This window comes from Eucyclogobius newberryi, unplaced genomic scaffold, assembly GCF_026437365.1.
Source record: "Eucyclogobius newberryi isolate DKJ021-1_F unplaced genomic scaffold, fEucNew1.0.hap1 SCAF_12, whole genome shotgun sequence".
Lineage (NCBI taxonomy): Eukaryota > Metazoa > Chordata > Actinopteri > Gobiiformes > Gobiidae > Eucyclogobius > Eucyclogobius newberryi.
In genome coordinates, this window is record NW_027315746.1 from 7,345,523 (window position 1) to 7,360,989 (window position 15,467).

Sequence of the window (15,467 nt, forward strand, 5' to 3'; positions counted from 1 at the left end):
GAAGAATGTCACAGATGTGCGCGCATTATGTTAATTCATCCTGTAGTAGCGCGCTTAATTAGCTCTACTAAGTGCTCATCCAATTAGAGAGGAGGAGGGCCACTTGAACGCGGTCCTGTCTGCGCGGTCCTGCCGGCGCGGCTCCGGCTCTGCGGCGTCCACCTCGCGCAGACGCAGACTGGCTCGGCTCCGTGGGGCTGGAGGGGCGCGTCACGTGGCCGCGCTGAGCCAATTGCGGCGCGCCTCAGTGTTATGCTGGGCTCTTCTTGGAGACGAGCGGCTGATGTTTTCAAACCAGCGATGAACGTCACGCAGCCGTAGGCAACGGTGAAACGCCAGTATTTAGGGAATTATTCTATACATTGCGCAACTTCACACGCCGAGCCGACGCCGAATGAACCGCAGGACGCGCGCGAGCCCCGGCAAAGGTAAGCGCGTCGGGTCCGCTCCGCTGGCGTTAGCGCCGAGGCGAAAGCAGCGCTGAAATCCCTGTCTGTGAACATTAGCATGTGGCTAAGCTCTGTAGCACGGAGGCTAATGTGGAGTTAAGCTAACTTGACGTAAACTGCGTGGGAAATGAATGTAATGTTTTGCGTGGGTTCGGTATATGCCCGTGCCACGTGCGTCACACACCTTCCTCACGTCGGCACGGTTCAGCGGGAACGCGTCCGCTTCGCGTTTTTGCCCGCGCCGAACGCCCCAGAGAGTACGCGCAGTAAAAGGGGGAAAATGTCGGAGCTTAGCGGAGAGCGCTGTTAGCTCCGCGGCTAGCGCTAGCTCCGCTGGGGAGGGGAACACACGGAGGGCAGGCGGGCTGCAGTGGGCTTTTGTCTCGGGCTGTGCGCCGCGCTCCGCGCTCCTCACACTGGATATGACCGCGCGGGGCTCCGCGCTCGCGCCGCTCTCACATTTTAATGCGCAGTGTTCTGTAAATCACAGCGATGCTTCTGTTTACTTACTCTGGGTTAGAGCCGCTCGTAACGCGACATGTCGTCAGGCGCGAGCCTGTGTTTTATGTACAATGTGCAGTATAATCCCTGAGTATTATGTGTTCCACGTATTTGTGCCGCACACGTCGTGTTTTAGGCTCAGAGAATGCGGTGTGCGCGTGAAGAACGCGTGAAGAACGTGTGAAGAACGTGCAGCGTGCTTCTCAGGCAGTGACATCTTGGGGGTGTGTTGCCTGATACAAAAGCTCTGTCTGTTTTAGATTGTCTGCAACGACCGCGTCAACCTGAAAACACCACCGCAAAATACAGCACTCTGTACTGTATTAGGCCACATATGTAATGTGCACATTCATAGTTTGTAAATGGAGAGTATACCATACAACACAAGTATGATTTAATAAATCGCAGTTTGGTCAAATTCCTATTTTTTTTAAAATTTTATTTTACTTTTTAAAATTTAATATCAGACCCTCATCAATACATTTTACTACACATGGTGTAGACTTATACATGGGTTTAAGAATAATAAACAGAATATGACCATTTATTTACCATTGATTAAGTGTTTAAAACAAAATATCATATTTTGAATCTCTTCAAAATTGTATTATTCGTGGGAAATAATTCTATATATAATAATAATAATAATGATAATCATAGACACGTCTCAATTGATCAATCGTGGCTTTCTCTGGATCCTGAACCATCAAAAACACCATGTTCTTTTTTTAATTTGAATATGTCCATCTTGAACATTAGACTAGTTTATATATTATATTATCTATGATTCCGATCTCATTAACGGAAGAGGATACGATGCCCCCATCTTGTAAGAACAGTGCTATATTGTTCTATATGAATCGGATATAGGAAGGCCAGTGAGGCTACGGCTAAAACCAGTCTGATACAAAGTTCACATTAAACTGCACTATTAGTTACTATTAATTAACCACCTCTATTAGTGAATTATTGTCTTCCTACTAAAACAATCTGAACAGTAACTTAATCTGTGTAAGAACTCTTACAGTTTGCTTCTCAAAGAGACAAAGACATTTTTTACATAGATAAAACAATTGTGTTTTTGGGGAAGTAATGCCAAACGTGTCTTGGGACGAATCAAAGAATCGCACAATATGGTGATTAAACATGTAATTGTGAGCCATCTCATTTCAGCAATCAAACCATGAGTCACTATTTCTCTCCAATGCTGTTTTTCCCTCTAGTTTCTCTTGTTTAGATGCTGTAAAGCTCTGAGTGAGTGACAGCTGGGTTTAACCAGTCACAATGAAGTGTGACCCTTCAGAGGAGCCACATGACTTCATTTACCTCTGAACAGAAACAGAAAAACACAAGAAAAAACGACTAGAGCAGCTTGACGTATTTAATTTAAAAGCCACGTTTTGCTACTAACTATTCCCGGAAGAGGGCTATCATATGATTCTCTAAGTATGGAAAACATAAGACAAGCCCCAATCTGCGGTGTTTGCTTGTACAGGAAGTACACCGGGGGCTTGACGGCGAGAAGGTAAGCCTCTTGGAGCAAAGTATTGACCAAGAAGCTGGACAGAAGGTACAATTATGTAAGGCCCTGGCGTTCCCTCCGCTCTTTACGGCCAACGTCGCTCTTGACAATGTTCACAATTTCATAACGAAGGCCTTTTCGCCGCTTTCGACTCTCACGCTATCGTTCGTCAATTTCTATACATTTTGACAGGAAATGGGAATCGTGACGCGGGACTAGACCGTTACCGGCAGTAGTTTCAGGACGAATATGTGGACGAAACGGTGGCTAAAGCTAAACACACGGCGATGGATGAACGACCGGGTTCGGGACGCGCCGGCGCACATCGCTTGACCGTACGGTACTATTTGCTCGCGTTCTTCGTTTATTCTTATTGGCAGGATCATCGAGACCAAATTCATCTGTAAAAGCTCCCGCAACGCTCCCGGTGCAGCGAGTCGGGCAAACGCCTCACCATCCGACGCACGTGATAACCAACGGGATCGTCTTTGTCTCCAATGATCGGGCTTTACGCTCGTTCTGTGCACTCAAGAGCGTTTTTAAAGACCCGAACGCTCCGCCCTCTGACAGCGATGAAAGTCTGGAGTGAAGTGGGCTTTGTCGTTTCAACGTGATCGCAAACAAAAGCCCTCGTGTTCCTCCTGCACATGAACTCTCAAGAGCGTCAGCCGCAGACTTCACATCCTGGAGATCCCGTGTTGGACGTGGTAGTTAGTTTCTCCCACCTTCAGACTTATGCATAAAACCTCAGTCGGTGTTTCTCTCTTAATAACGCCAGCGTAAATGCGTGTATTTGTGCGATGAACCGTCGTAAAGGCAAAGCTGCGTCGCACCTGCTCTTTAAGCTTCATAACGCTCGATACCAGAAGACACATCTGTCGCCGCAGTCGCTAATACTTTATGGTAATGTATAACGACAGTGTAGAGCTACAACTAACGGTTACTTTCGATCGGTCTTGCAATTATTCTTTTGGTTATTTAGAATGGAAAATGTGTCCCGGACAGAGCTAAAGTGAAGTCTCGTGAGCACGTCTTGATGGAGAGTTTGTTCCAAAGCGGATGAGCACCACAATAAAAGGAAAGAAATCCTCGGAAACTTGCAAAAATCAACGTGGCTTTTGAAAACACAAATATGATCCAATCTTCTCAACTGCCCTCAATAATACATGAAGAAAATGGTAAAAAACAAACAAATGATAACTCTGATATCCGTTTTTGCAAAATTAACTCTGTTTTTTATTTGTTTTACCAAATATTTTGTGTGACATTTTAATGCACCGTTTTTTTCCTGAAGTCGCACTTGGAGTATAAGTCGCATTAGCCATAAAATGCATAATAGAGAAGAAAAAAACATATAAGTCGCACTCGAGTATGAAATGCAGTTGCAAGTGTGACAATAACAGATAATATCACATATAAGTATATAAGTATAAGTCGCCAAAACTATAAAAAAAAGGTGTGATTTATAGTCCGGATAATACGGAAATGACATCTGTGTGAGTCATATCACGTCTTCTCTCAGCACATGGCGTCCGTGCACAGTTCATTATTCGATTCCCTTTTATACCCACCACAATATTGTGACTCTCTCACACTGACGATCAGTCGTTCGGGCGATTATCGGGACGGGCCCGCGTCGTGCCATTTAACGTATTTTTTTTTTAATTTACCGCTGTGACTGCGCGGCTTCCTCCCACGTCGCGGGTGACAAACGCGCCTCGTGGTGAAGTAGTAAAACTGTGCCCTTTCCCTCCCACTGAGGGGCCCGATCTTGTTCCTCTTTTCTGTTTTTATGATCGCGGCCGTTTCACGTCTTTCAGGGAACCCCCCCCAACAACGACTTCCATTGTGTTCAGCATTTCATTATAGTATTATAGTGTAATGATGGTGTTTGATGGTGGGGAAGTCACATTTGAGGATTATCGTGAGAAGAAACGTCACAATTATGATTTATATTGTGACCTGTCTTCACATTTATTAATTAACCGATGACGAAGTGTGTTGGAAGTGTAAAGTTTTTTTTGTCTCTTCTCTCTTGACTCCTCTGTAAATAATCAGACTTCTTGTTTGCAATGATTTGTGGAATAGATGTGGCATAGTTTTCTTCTCTTTCTGTGATGCCGTTGTTACAGTTGAATGAAAAACAGACTTAATAATAAACGTTCTGCTTTGTGGTAGTGTCTTTTAGTGCTTTTTAGACTCTTCCTCCGGCTCTTTCCATCTGTGCGTGGGCGATATGCCATAATATCAGATCTATTTGCACTGTCCTGTCCATGTCTTGTATTTGAGATCATTTATCGTTACGTTTTGTTCTACGTATACCTTTTTTTTAGTGCTTTTTTTTGGCTCCATATCGCCAAAACCAGGTCCTAGTTTGAGAATTTTGTTCACGGCCGGACGATGGTATTGAAACTGTTCTGACTTGACAATCGAACAAGGACCGATTTTGCCCTGGATTAGTTGTTGTTGTTGTTAGACGTGGTCCTGGTTGACGCCTGGTTTTGTACGATTCGGACTCGGGTTCAGTTTAATTCCGCTCTGAATTGTTGGCAGTGTGAGTTTTTCTGGTTCTGAGCTCGTCGTTTGACTTTGACTGGAGTTTCCTCTCGCTGGAAGCATCTGCACGAGCGAGCTCCACGCGTCGGCGAGTCTTGGCCTCGGTCGCTTGTTTCCAGCGTTTCTTTGTTGTTTAGTGCACAAAACATCTCTCACGCCAGTCTTCTAGTCCCTGTTTTACCCTTTTAAATCAAACTCTGACTGAAACTAGTTCATCTATTCATCGCAAATGATTGTGAGATGATTTGGTAATTGAATGATGTTTGCAGAATGTACTAAAAATGAACAGATTGCTTGATGAATCGATGGATCACTCAATTACTAAAATAAGCTGCGGCCCTAATATATTTGATTCTCGTGCTCTAAACAACAAATTGATTAATTGACAGGATAATCTATGACCAAAATGCAGTTAATTGCCGTATTTTGAGCCTCAGACTGTTTGAATTGCACTTGAATTACACGTTTAACACTTTTTGTCTTGGTCTTGTCCAAAGCTAGTACTCGTTTACCTTTCTGTGCGATTCCTCGTCTGTGTGTCTTCCATTTCAGGTTTCATGTCCGTTTTAGTTACGAGTTAGTCCCAGATTAGTCCTGATTCTGTGCCGTTTCAGTCCCGATGACTACTACTGGTTCTACTTCAGTTCTGGTCCATTCTAGACGTTTCTCTTGTGTCTTTTGTTGTGTTTTTCCCCATGTTAAGTCCTGGTTTCCTCTCTGGCCTCTCTTCAGGGGAGAATCTGAGCCGTAGACGGGACAAAGGGGGCGGAGTCTGATGTTTATTACACAACATGTGAGCGTTTGCCAGCAGCAGCGTGCACTTGTGGCCGGCGTGTTGTTGAGGAAACGACGTCTACTACAACTCGGCACCATCATGAGAATTAAAAGCGATCAGAATGTAATATGACACACAAACTAGTTTAATGTTCTGTATTCTTGTAGGGTTAACGTCTGCTCGAGGCCATTATGGAACTCCTCAGGATAGGCCCAACTCTTTTTGTCCCTCCCCAATTTCTGTTTCAGCATCAATACTTAAAAAAAACTATACAATTTGAGATCATTTTTGACGCTTCTACTTGGCTCAATGTCGTCTTGATAATCAAACGCGCTCTTCAAACTTTAACACATGTACATTATTTTTCAGCATTTGTCTTATCTCATTGTTAAGCTTAACCTGGATTGTAGGCATTTTAATTAAAGATGTCACGATGTCAGATTTTTTAATGTTACGACTATTGTGAGAAAAAACATGGCGGTTTAACGATTCTTCACGATTATTGAGACTGAACAAACAACTGTGAAATCTTTAACTTTCTGACATGTCACTGCCTCAAGTTTGTGAGCGGATTTACAAATATTGACCTTTCTGAAAGACTAAATTAAGTTAAATATGGCAATAACAGTCTGAGGACAAAAAGATATTTACAGTTTTACACTCTTGTGTAAAACTGTAAATATCAATAGAGTGTGTGTAAGTGTACACTTACACACACTCTATTGGCAGTTCAACATTTGACGCCACAAATCTTGAAACGGGTGTTTTTGTGAGGCTCAGAGCAGACGACTCATGTATATTTATGATTATAACGTGATTAAAAGTGTCTCCTACATCCTCGTCTCCTGCATCCTGTCGTTTACTCCTCGTTACGCCCCGTGTTTTCCCTGCAACTTCCGACTTAGCGGAATGACGCCCGCATAGTTTTAACACCGTGTGAAACATTTGCACAGCTCAGTTTATGAATGAACGGCGCGGCCACAAAGGAATCCGTATCTACTTTTGAGATTAGCCTCCAAACGAGTCGCTACATCTGTATCTGCCGCTCGGATCAAGCGCCAGTGAAAGTTCCTCTATCTCGTTCGCCTCAGATCAGTCCCTTCGCCGAGGTGTAAAACGGTGATTGTGCAATATTTGTTTAATATATCCTCCTTGCCAGCGTTGCGTCGGTAGCAGAAAGTACCCTGGACGAGACTGATGTACTTCTGAGCCGTTCTTGTGTAAACGTGGGGCATGTTTTACAGTAGGTGTCTGTGTGTTTGCACTGTACGAGTCAGAACACTTCCTACACCAGTGTTTACATCCACACGCTGCTGGAAATATGCCGCATCCTTACATCATATATTACTGTATTTTCAGGACTATAAGGCACACTTGAAAGGCTTTAATTTTCTCAAAAAACAGTGCGCCCTCATATATGGATTAATTAATATCTTGCTGCAACTGCAAAAAGATTATGCGCCTTATATTCCGGTGCGCCTTTTTATATATGAAAAATGATCGAAAAATAGAAGATTCATTGACAGTCCGCCTTATAGTGTGGACAATACTGTAACCTATTTTGAAGGGATAAATCCAGAAAATGATTTGTTTACTTTTTGTATTGTACTTGTTTTGGTTAAATAAGTTCTTGTAGTATCCTGCCATTTACGTATAAACCCTGTTAACCCTGTAGTTTATGGCTCTGTTCTGATGATGCGTGTGGTTTTGTTTTACTTTATCGGTTCATATTTACATTTTCTCTCCTGCAACGAGCTGACCCCTGTCCTGGGTGTGCCCCGCCTAAGGCCCAAAGTCACCGGGATAGACTCCAGTCACCTGCGACCCATCAATTAACATAACAATACAGTCGCAAAATTAAACTAAAATATCCCACATTCACCACATATTTAAACACAAAAAAGAGAATAAAATAAAATGAAAACAACGGCAGTATTTCAGTGTTTTAGTATGCCATATATTTCTATCCAAAAGGATTTTATTTATGAAAACATGTTTTTTTTTTTATTTATTCACATGGCACTTTTTTAAATTTAGTTTTTTAAAATTAAACAACAATTAACATAACAATCCAGTCGCAAAATTAAACTAAAATATTCCACCATCACCACATATTTACACAGAAAAGAACAAAATAAAATGAAAACAGCAGTACTTCAGTGTTTTAGTAGGCCACATATTTCTTCCCAAGTATTCCATGTATTGTTCTTATGTATTCACACGGCCCACGTTTCCCCCGACATGGCCCTGATTTAAACTCTGAGCTGGTTCTCTGGTCGGAAGAGGAGCCGAACATGACGCTGCAGAATGTGTTGTAAAAGAGGTTAGTGTCTGGCCCCGCCTCCTCCTAGCCCGAGGAGGCGGAACAAAAGTGCACATACTTTCACACAAAAAAAGAACTCGGCCCAATACTTTTTTTTTTTTTTTTTTTTTTGTTGGGACGATTGGCACGAGCACATTTTTCCCACGTCACGGTTTCAGAATGAGCCGCCTCTGTTTGGCCCGCGAGACGTTTGTGCAAGTCACAGCCGCACTGCAACGCACGATTTATGGCTTCATTTCACCCGCTCTGGTCCAGGATCGCCAGGGCCAAAACCAACCCAAGCAACCCTACTGTGACCTTTATAATCATGTGGGTTTATTGCTTTGATTTGTCTCCGTTACAGATCGTTATTAACGTAGTATAAATGCTGCTTTAGTCTTTAAACTGTCCTCTTTGCCCTGTTTAGTTTGTTTTAAATGTTTGTTGCTCACTGAATTATGATAAACGGGTGTGATTTTGCGATGCCGATGAATGTACAGTCCATCTCGTTTATGGATTATGGGGGGCCTCCTAAGTCTGTTGATGGTAAAGACTGATTATTGTGTTCAAACGGTTAATGAATTTGATTGGTTGCAGCTCTAAACCGTCAAACGTCTGCATTGCCCGTTTCCTTCAGTGTAAATACATTTTTAGTAATGCATCAGAAATATGCTAAAAATGTGCCTGTAATGTCTTGGTTCAGGTTCAAATTAAAGCGATATCTATATCGGGCCGATATTTGCACCTAAGGCTGGGCAATATGGACACAAATGTATATCTTTATTTAGTTTGTTTGTTTTGTTATGAAGTTCAGACAATGTTAAGTAAATCCAACAGAAAATTGAGTTGAAATGTGTCTGTAAATGTAGTAGTTTAAGGTTTAATTATCGGATGAATGTGAAATGTTTGCAACATGACTTTTTTAACTTGACATTGGCTCTTTTTAGCATTTCTTACTTTAACAGGATAAACTTAAATTCTACATGTCTTCAAAACAACAATTGATATCACACAAAATGTAAACAGACCATAAAGTTAACCACAAAAGTGCAGAAGTGTAATTTTAATTGCTTTAAATATAGACAATGCACCTGATGTTCTACTTTTGTGCATCTCCATAACGGCAATTGCGACGTTGCCCGTTTTTGGATACACATCTCCCAGCACTACTCAGACCCCTGACCCGCCTCGGCGTGGTCGCGTGACCCGTGGCCCCACGCCCAAACCCTTGACCTTTGCTCTAATCTTCCCCCTGAGCTCCAACCACCAGCAGCAAAACCAAAGGCCCATTGTTCAGGGCTGTGCCAACATTAACCTACATTCAGCTGCTTAAGACCGGCTCTCTCTCTCTCTCCCTCCTCCCTCTGTCTCTCTCTCCCTCTGTCTCTCTCTCCTTCTGTCTGTCTCTCTCTCTGTCTCTCTCTCTCTCTCTGTCTCTCTCTCCCTCCTCCCTCTGTCTCTCTCTCTCTCCCTCTGTCTCTCTCTCCTTCTGTCTGTCTCCCTCTCTCTCTCTCTCTCTCTCCCTCCTCCCTCTGTCTCTCTCTCTCTCTCTCCCTCTGTCTCTCTCTCTCTCTCTGTCTGTCTCTCTGTCTCTCTGTGTCTCTCTCTCTCCCTCTGTCTCTGTCTCTCTTTCTCTCTTTCTGCAGAGCTAGTTAGTTGGGCGTGTTTTAGGCCGAGCCAGAGAAGTTAACCCTTCACTAACTTTGACATTTGCGAGCGGTTTGTTCCTACCTCTTCCCCGCAAACTAAACTAAACTGCACTGAACGATTCAAAGTCTGTGCCTAGACCCAGTTTATTATCTGTTTAGTCCTGGTTTAGCCCCAGTTCTGTTCCGGTTCTGTCCCGACTCAGTCCCGACTCAGTCCCGGTTCTGTCCCAGCTCAGTCCCGGTTCTGTCCCGGCTCAGTCCCGGCTCAGTCCCGGTTCTGTCCCGGCTCTGTCCCGGTTCTGTCCCGGCTCTGTCCCGGTGTGTGTAGAGTTGTATAAATACATACTGTCGCACAGTTGTTTTGGAGAAGTGTATCGTCTAGAACTAAAACTATTCCTGATGCTTTATGAAAATATCTTTATCTAAATCATATAAACAAAGTTACTGGACTCAACATTCTTGGAAATACCACATTACAAAACAGGATAGGTTGATGGAACTAGTATTTCTGTGTTTTGATCTGATATTATTCATTGCTTGAATTGAGACATACCTTTTTATATTTGGCGTTTGTGGTTTATAAAAATGTGGTTTGAAGGTTTATACAAGTGGACTTGGATTTTATGTATATTGAAATATGTCGACACAAAACTGAAACGTGATCTGTGATTTTGGTGAGATGGTCATATTGGGATTCAGCTTGTGTTACGCAGCTGCTTCGCTCGAACACGGACACCTTTAACCGTCCACTTCCCCTTGTGGTCAGCCTCTTTCACGCTCCGAGTGACTGACAGCTGGGTTCAACCAATCACGGTGAAGTGTGAACTCTCCCAAGCAGCTGGTGGCTTCAGTAACCTTTTTTTTACACGGTACATTAAAATAACTGCATGAATCGTGATAACAATCCTGACATAATTGTTTATATAATGGCCCGACCCTGCAACATATTGACTTGACTTTAATGTACTTATTGGGGTGTCACTCCTTGTACTTTTTGAGCTTTTAACCCTTTTTATGTCGTTCCCTCATCAGAACGTACTAGAGTTGTAGTAGATCTTGTTTACGAGGTCATCATCTCTGAGCGCTCAAAAATAACTCCGTTTCAAGTAGTGGATACGTCAAATCCAGACTTTTCCGGTGCGTTTTTTAGAACCGGACTCAATTCGCAGCCATGGTTCCATTACCGTTAATTTACCGTTAATACCATTCATTTTTTCATTCCCACTGTTGACATTTGTTGACTCAAAGTGTTTTCTAAATGTAGATGCTATTTTAAGTTGCAGAGCGTGTTTTTAAAAGGCAATTAAAGCTACAAGAACGCACGGTATGTCCACTTTAAGGAGGTTTTTATTTTGTTCCTCGCTGATCCGATGTAAGTAAATGTGTGCTAGTACTTTGAGCCTTTTATACTTAAGTTTGAATTACTTTTCGTGTAGCTTTTTCAGTGTCTACCTCGTATCAATGTCTCATCTATTTTCTTGTTTCACTGGACAAATCCTCCTGGCGTAAAGAGTCTGCGTTCACCCGGATTCCCGCTCATGTGCCCTGCGTTCCCTCCGGTTAAGTGTTGTTTAGTCTGGGGTCAGAGGTCAGTAGGTGAAGAGGCCCGAGGCGCTCCCTGTCTGCCCGTCTGCACCGCTGCGTCGCCTGCGCTAAAGCCCCGAGGAGCTGCTGCATTTGTCTTTGAATGTGAACTCAAATGTGCTGCGATTGGTGTCGTTTTTGTGGCACAAACATACTTTTATTACTCTAGTTCCATATCTTAAGCTTAATACTTCATAAATCATCCAATCACAACATAAATATCATAACTAAATGACTAAATGTCCAGTTTGGTCTGAATAATGCAGCGTTTTTGTGCCAATGCAGTGTCAGGAGGACGAAATTTAACTATTCATGAAATTGGAACTGGAAACAATTTAAATTTTTTTAATGACATGAAATCAAATCAAATATTTATTTTAATTCATATTGGCTTCATTTCGAACACTTATTTGGTCCATTAAATAGAATAAAAGACACGTTGCCCAGCCTCTTGCGTTTGTGTAAAATCTGCATGTTATTTTGTTGCGCATTTCACATTTCTGTTGTAATTTTTTTCTTTCAGTTACATATTGATTTAAAACAATGTTTGTAATTCAAATCATTATTCATTTGGAGCATGGGATGCAGTAAATGCGTGTCTATTGTGTGTGAGCCGGGGCTGAAACCTTATTGTCGTCATGGCTCGCTCTGGCTGTGCGTCTAATCTGCGCCGGGCTTTGTCCTGCTCCTGCTCATTATGCAGTCTGAGCCAGTCCTCCCCCATCGTTTAGACCTGTGTCACATGACCAGCTCCGGTCACATGATCAAACCCCCCCCCCGCCCGCTCTCATCACGTGATCAGCTGTTTATCATCACGCAGACCACCACTGGCTGCTGCTGCTGCCTCCATTCAACACAAGCAGGCTTTAGTGTATGATGCAGAGCTTCTCAAGGTGTGGGGCGCGTCCGTTTGGGGGCGGGGCGCAGAGCCCTGCCAAGGGGACGCGAGACATTTGCAGAATTACGCTTGACAGAAAAATGACCAGTGCCAACAGGGGGTTAATCTCTAAATACAAGAGCTCAGTGAAGGAGTGGGCCAGCCGGCCTCTGTCCCCTCCTTCTGTCCCCTCCTTCTGTCCCCTCCCTCTGTCCCCTCCCTCTGTCCCCTCTTCTGTTCCCTGCCTCTGTCCCCCGACTCTGTCCCCTGCTTTTTTCCCCTCCCTCTGTCCCCTCCCTCTGTGCCTGCCCTCCTTCTGTTAGAGAAAATATGCTTAGTAAAATAAGCTCCGGTTGATGGTAAAAAGAGAAAAAACATGTATAACGCAAGTTATAAAACCCAGACACTGCAGTGAACACTACGACAGTGGAACAAGATCTATAATATGAGTGAATGTATCATTGAAACATTTTAAAGTTTATTTGACAAATGTATAGAAAACAGTTATGCTAATGTAATGAGCTAGTAACAGTGATTATACGGACAAAATGCTAATACTTCATTTGTTCTTTCCTAGCTCTGACGCTGGTTGAAGGACACGGAATGGAAATAAAAAGTAATTTAAGCATCAGTTCTGTCCTTCTCAGTTCGACTGGACGTTACACTCCCCTTTTAGAATTTATCGTTTGAACTTGTTCTGCTTCTGACCGCTTCTGTGACGACGAAGCATGTGCAGGAACAATGTGTGTTGATCCCATGAGCTTTGAAGACAATGAAACCTAAATGCAGCGTGCAGAATGCAGTCTGTGTGTGAATGTCGTGGACCTGCAGTGGTCAAAGTGACGAGGAGGAACATGAGTGCGTCTCAATATTCAATGTGTCAATCAAACATGAAGGCCTTAGATGTGACGTCACCTGAAAACGAGCCCTGGACAACACAATGTAGAACGTGACAATATTAACCACAGAAAGACGGAGGTAATGGAAGAAAATGAACTCTTTTAATTGCCGCACATTGAAAAACATAAACATGGCACATATTAGCATACACTATCGCACTGTCACCCTTAACGACCGTGACTCGTTATGACCACTCAAACCGCACATGGGTAAACACATTCTGGATTTTAATGAGGCTCCACGCACACACGCCCGGCACAATTTCACGACTAAGCGCTTCACGATTCCAGAGCTAAAGCTAACCGCTAACACAACCCGTCAGTCAAGGATTCAAAGGCAAATCAGGCACCCATCGGGCAACTCTTAAACCACGTATAAAGTTTTACCCGGCACATACTTCGTAGCTCGTCTCTCTAAAGCCGCATCGTGTGAACAGAAGTGACATTTCTGCGTCCGTCACTCATGTTCGGCCGGCGTTTATTGTCGCTTATTCTACACGTTCAGCCCCTGTGCATCGACCCGTCGTCACGCCTTCTTTTTAACGCGTTAGCCACATGTTGCGGCTGAATTTGTTTCCGCGGCGTATCGAGAAACTTAGACTCAGGCTTCTGCAAGTAACTGTGCTTCCAGTCGTGGAACTGCGAGCTGCTCAAAGGGTCAGCGCAGTTCAATGCAATTGGAGAGCAGTGTGTGGCTGGAGTTTGTGGCGAAACGTTATGTAATGTGGAGGCGCTTGTGCAGATGTACCGCGTCTGTAGCGCTGAGGAATTTCTCCAGCGAGGCTTAAAATCCCGACCCGAAGTTTAGAACGTGAAGAGAGATGATTTGGCTGTGATTATACGTGTCCGAAGTGCTCGTTCAGCCTTACATTTCCCCCGGTTCTGACTCGTCTGGCGTTCTCGTCGTCTTCTTTTCCTCTCGCCCTCCTCTTCCTGGCGTTGGACGTATTCTCGGCGGCCCGTCTCCTGCACACGTGTTGGCAGAGAGAGGCGTGGCCGTAGCGTGTTTCTATTCTTAGCCCGCTCTTCCCTCCGCTCTGCAGTGGCTCGGGTTACTGTACTGCATTTGCTCTCCAGCTCCGGCTTACATCTCGCTCTCTCCGCTCTCTCCATCCCGCTCCGTCTCCTCGTTCCCCTCTCCCCCTCTTCTTTTGTCCCTCTCGCTCTCATTTTCTTGTCCCTCTCTCCCCTTTTTCTCTTTGTCTGTTTCTCTCTCGTTCTCTCTTCAAACCACCATCTTCACAGCGCAGCGTCTTGCACCATAAGTCAGAAAGAGCCTTTCCAGTCCCTCACCTTTAAGTTATTTACTGCAGGCTCTAGTTTTCAGGGCTGCAGATTATTTGTTAATTGATTTATTGTTTGGATTGTGAATGGACCATGATGATGATGATTAATATTTGTATTATTATTTTCAAATTATTATTTTTTAAAATGTTTATTTAAAAAAAAAAGTTTATTTATTTTAATTATTATTTCAATTATTTTTAATCATTTTTTATTATTTTACATTATTTAAATTGTTTTTATTATTTATTATTATGTATTAATTATTACTAGTTATTTTTTTCTTTTATTGATTTCTTTATACAATATATGCCCCAGATAAAGCTAAAGTACTTTTGCAGTTGCACAGGATTTTCCACCCAAAAAACAAACACATTTTACACATTTCCTGTGCATGTGCTGCGAGTGGTAAAACGTCTCGCAGCACATGGCACGTTTTGGAATCTTTGTAGAGCAGATAACAATTATTAGATTACTAAATTAGTTCATGATTATGTCAATAAACAACTTGTTTCAGCCCCAACAGTTTAAAGCAAAGCATTTTCACCCGTCATGGTTCATTTAAAGGTCAGACTGATGATTAGAATGAATGAATTGGAATAATAGTGAGTGACTTATTCAGATCAGATGTGACTCTAACATTTCATCAGTTGATCATTGAAATTCGGTGCCAAGTGCTAAATGCTGCTAAAGGGGAAGCACGGTCATTAGAGACATGGACGCTCGGTGTGTTGTTGTTTAGTCCCACATAAACAATGACACTGCAATCGTCATGACGCCTGCACTACTGTGTCATAACTGTGTGGCATTGATGTGCGGGGAACTCCAGGCTTCCCAAGACTCTCATTTATCATTTTATACCATTTATAGACCTTTTTAGTCTTTGTCATCAGAACGTTTCTCTCACTCCTGGCGTTTCTCTCACTCCTGGTGTTTCTCTCACTCCTGGTGTTTCTCTCACTCCGGCATCTCTCTCACTCCGGCATCTCTCTCACTCTGGCGTTTTTTGTTATTTTTCATGTTTTTCTCAGCATGTGGTCTTATACAGGTTCTGATGGAGATGGTTCTG

General features: G+C 43.1%; 1 protein-coding gene across 4 annotated transcripts in view; it reads left to right on the plus strand.

The window, feature by feature from the left end:
* Window positions 1-272: 272 nt before the first annotated feature.
* Window positions 273-15,467, plus strand: part of ankrd12 (ankyrin repeat domain 12) — a 51,712-nt gene continuing 36,517 nt past the window's right edge. For all 4 annotated transcript variants that reach the window (XM_072440689.1, XM_072440690.1, XM_072440691.1 and 1 more), the window contains exon 1: window positions 273-428. The gene's annotated coding sequence lies outside the window, so the exon portion shown is untranslated. The remainder of the gene's footprint in view (window positions 429-15,467) is intronic.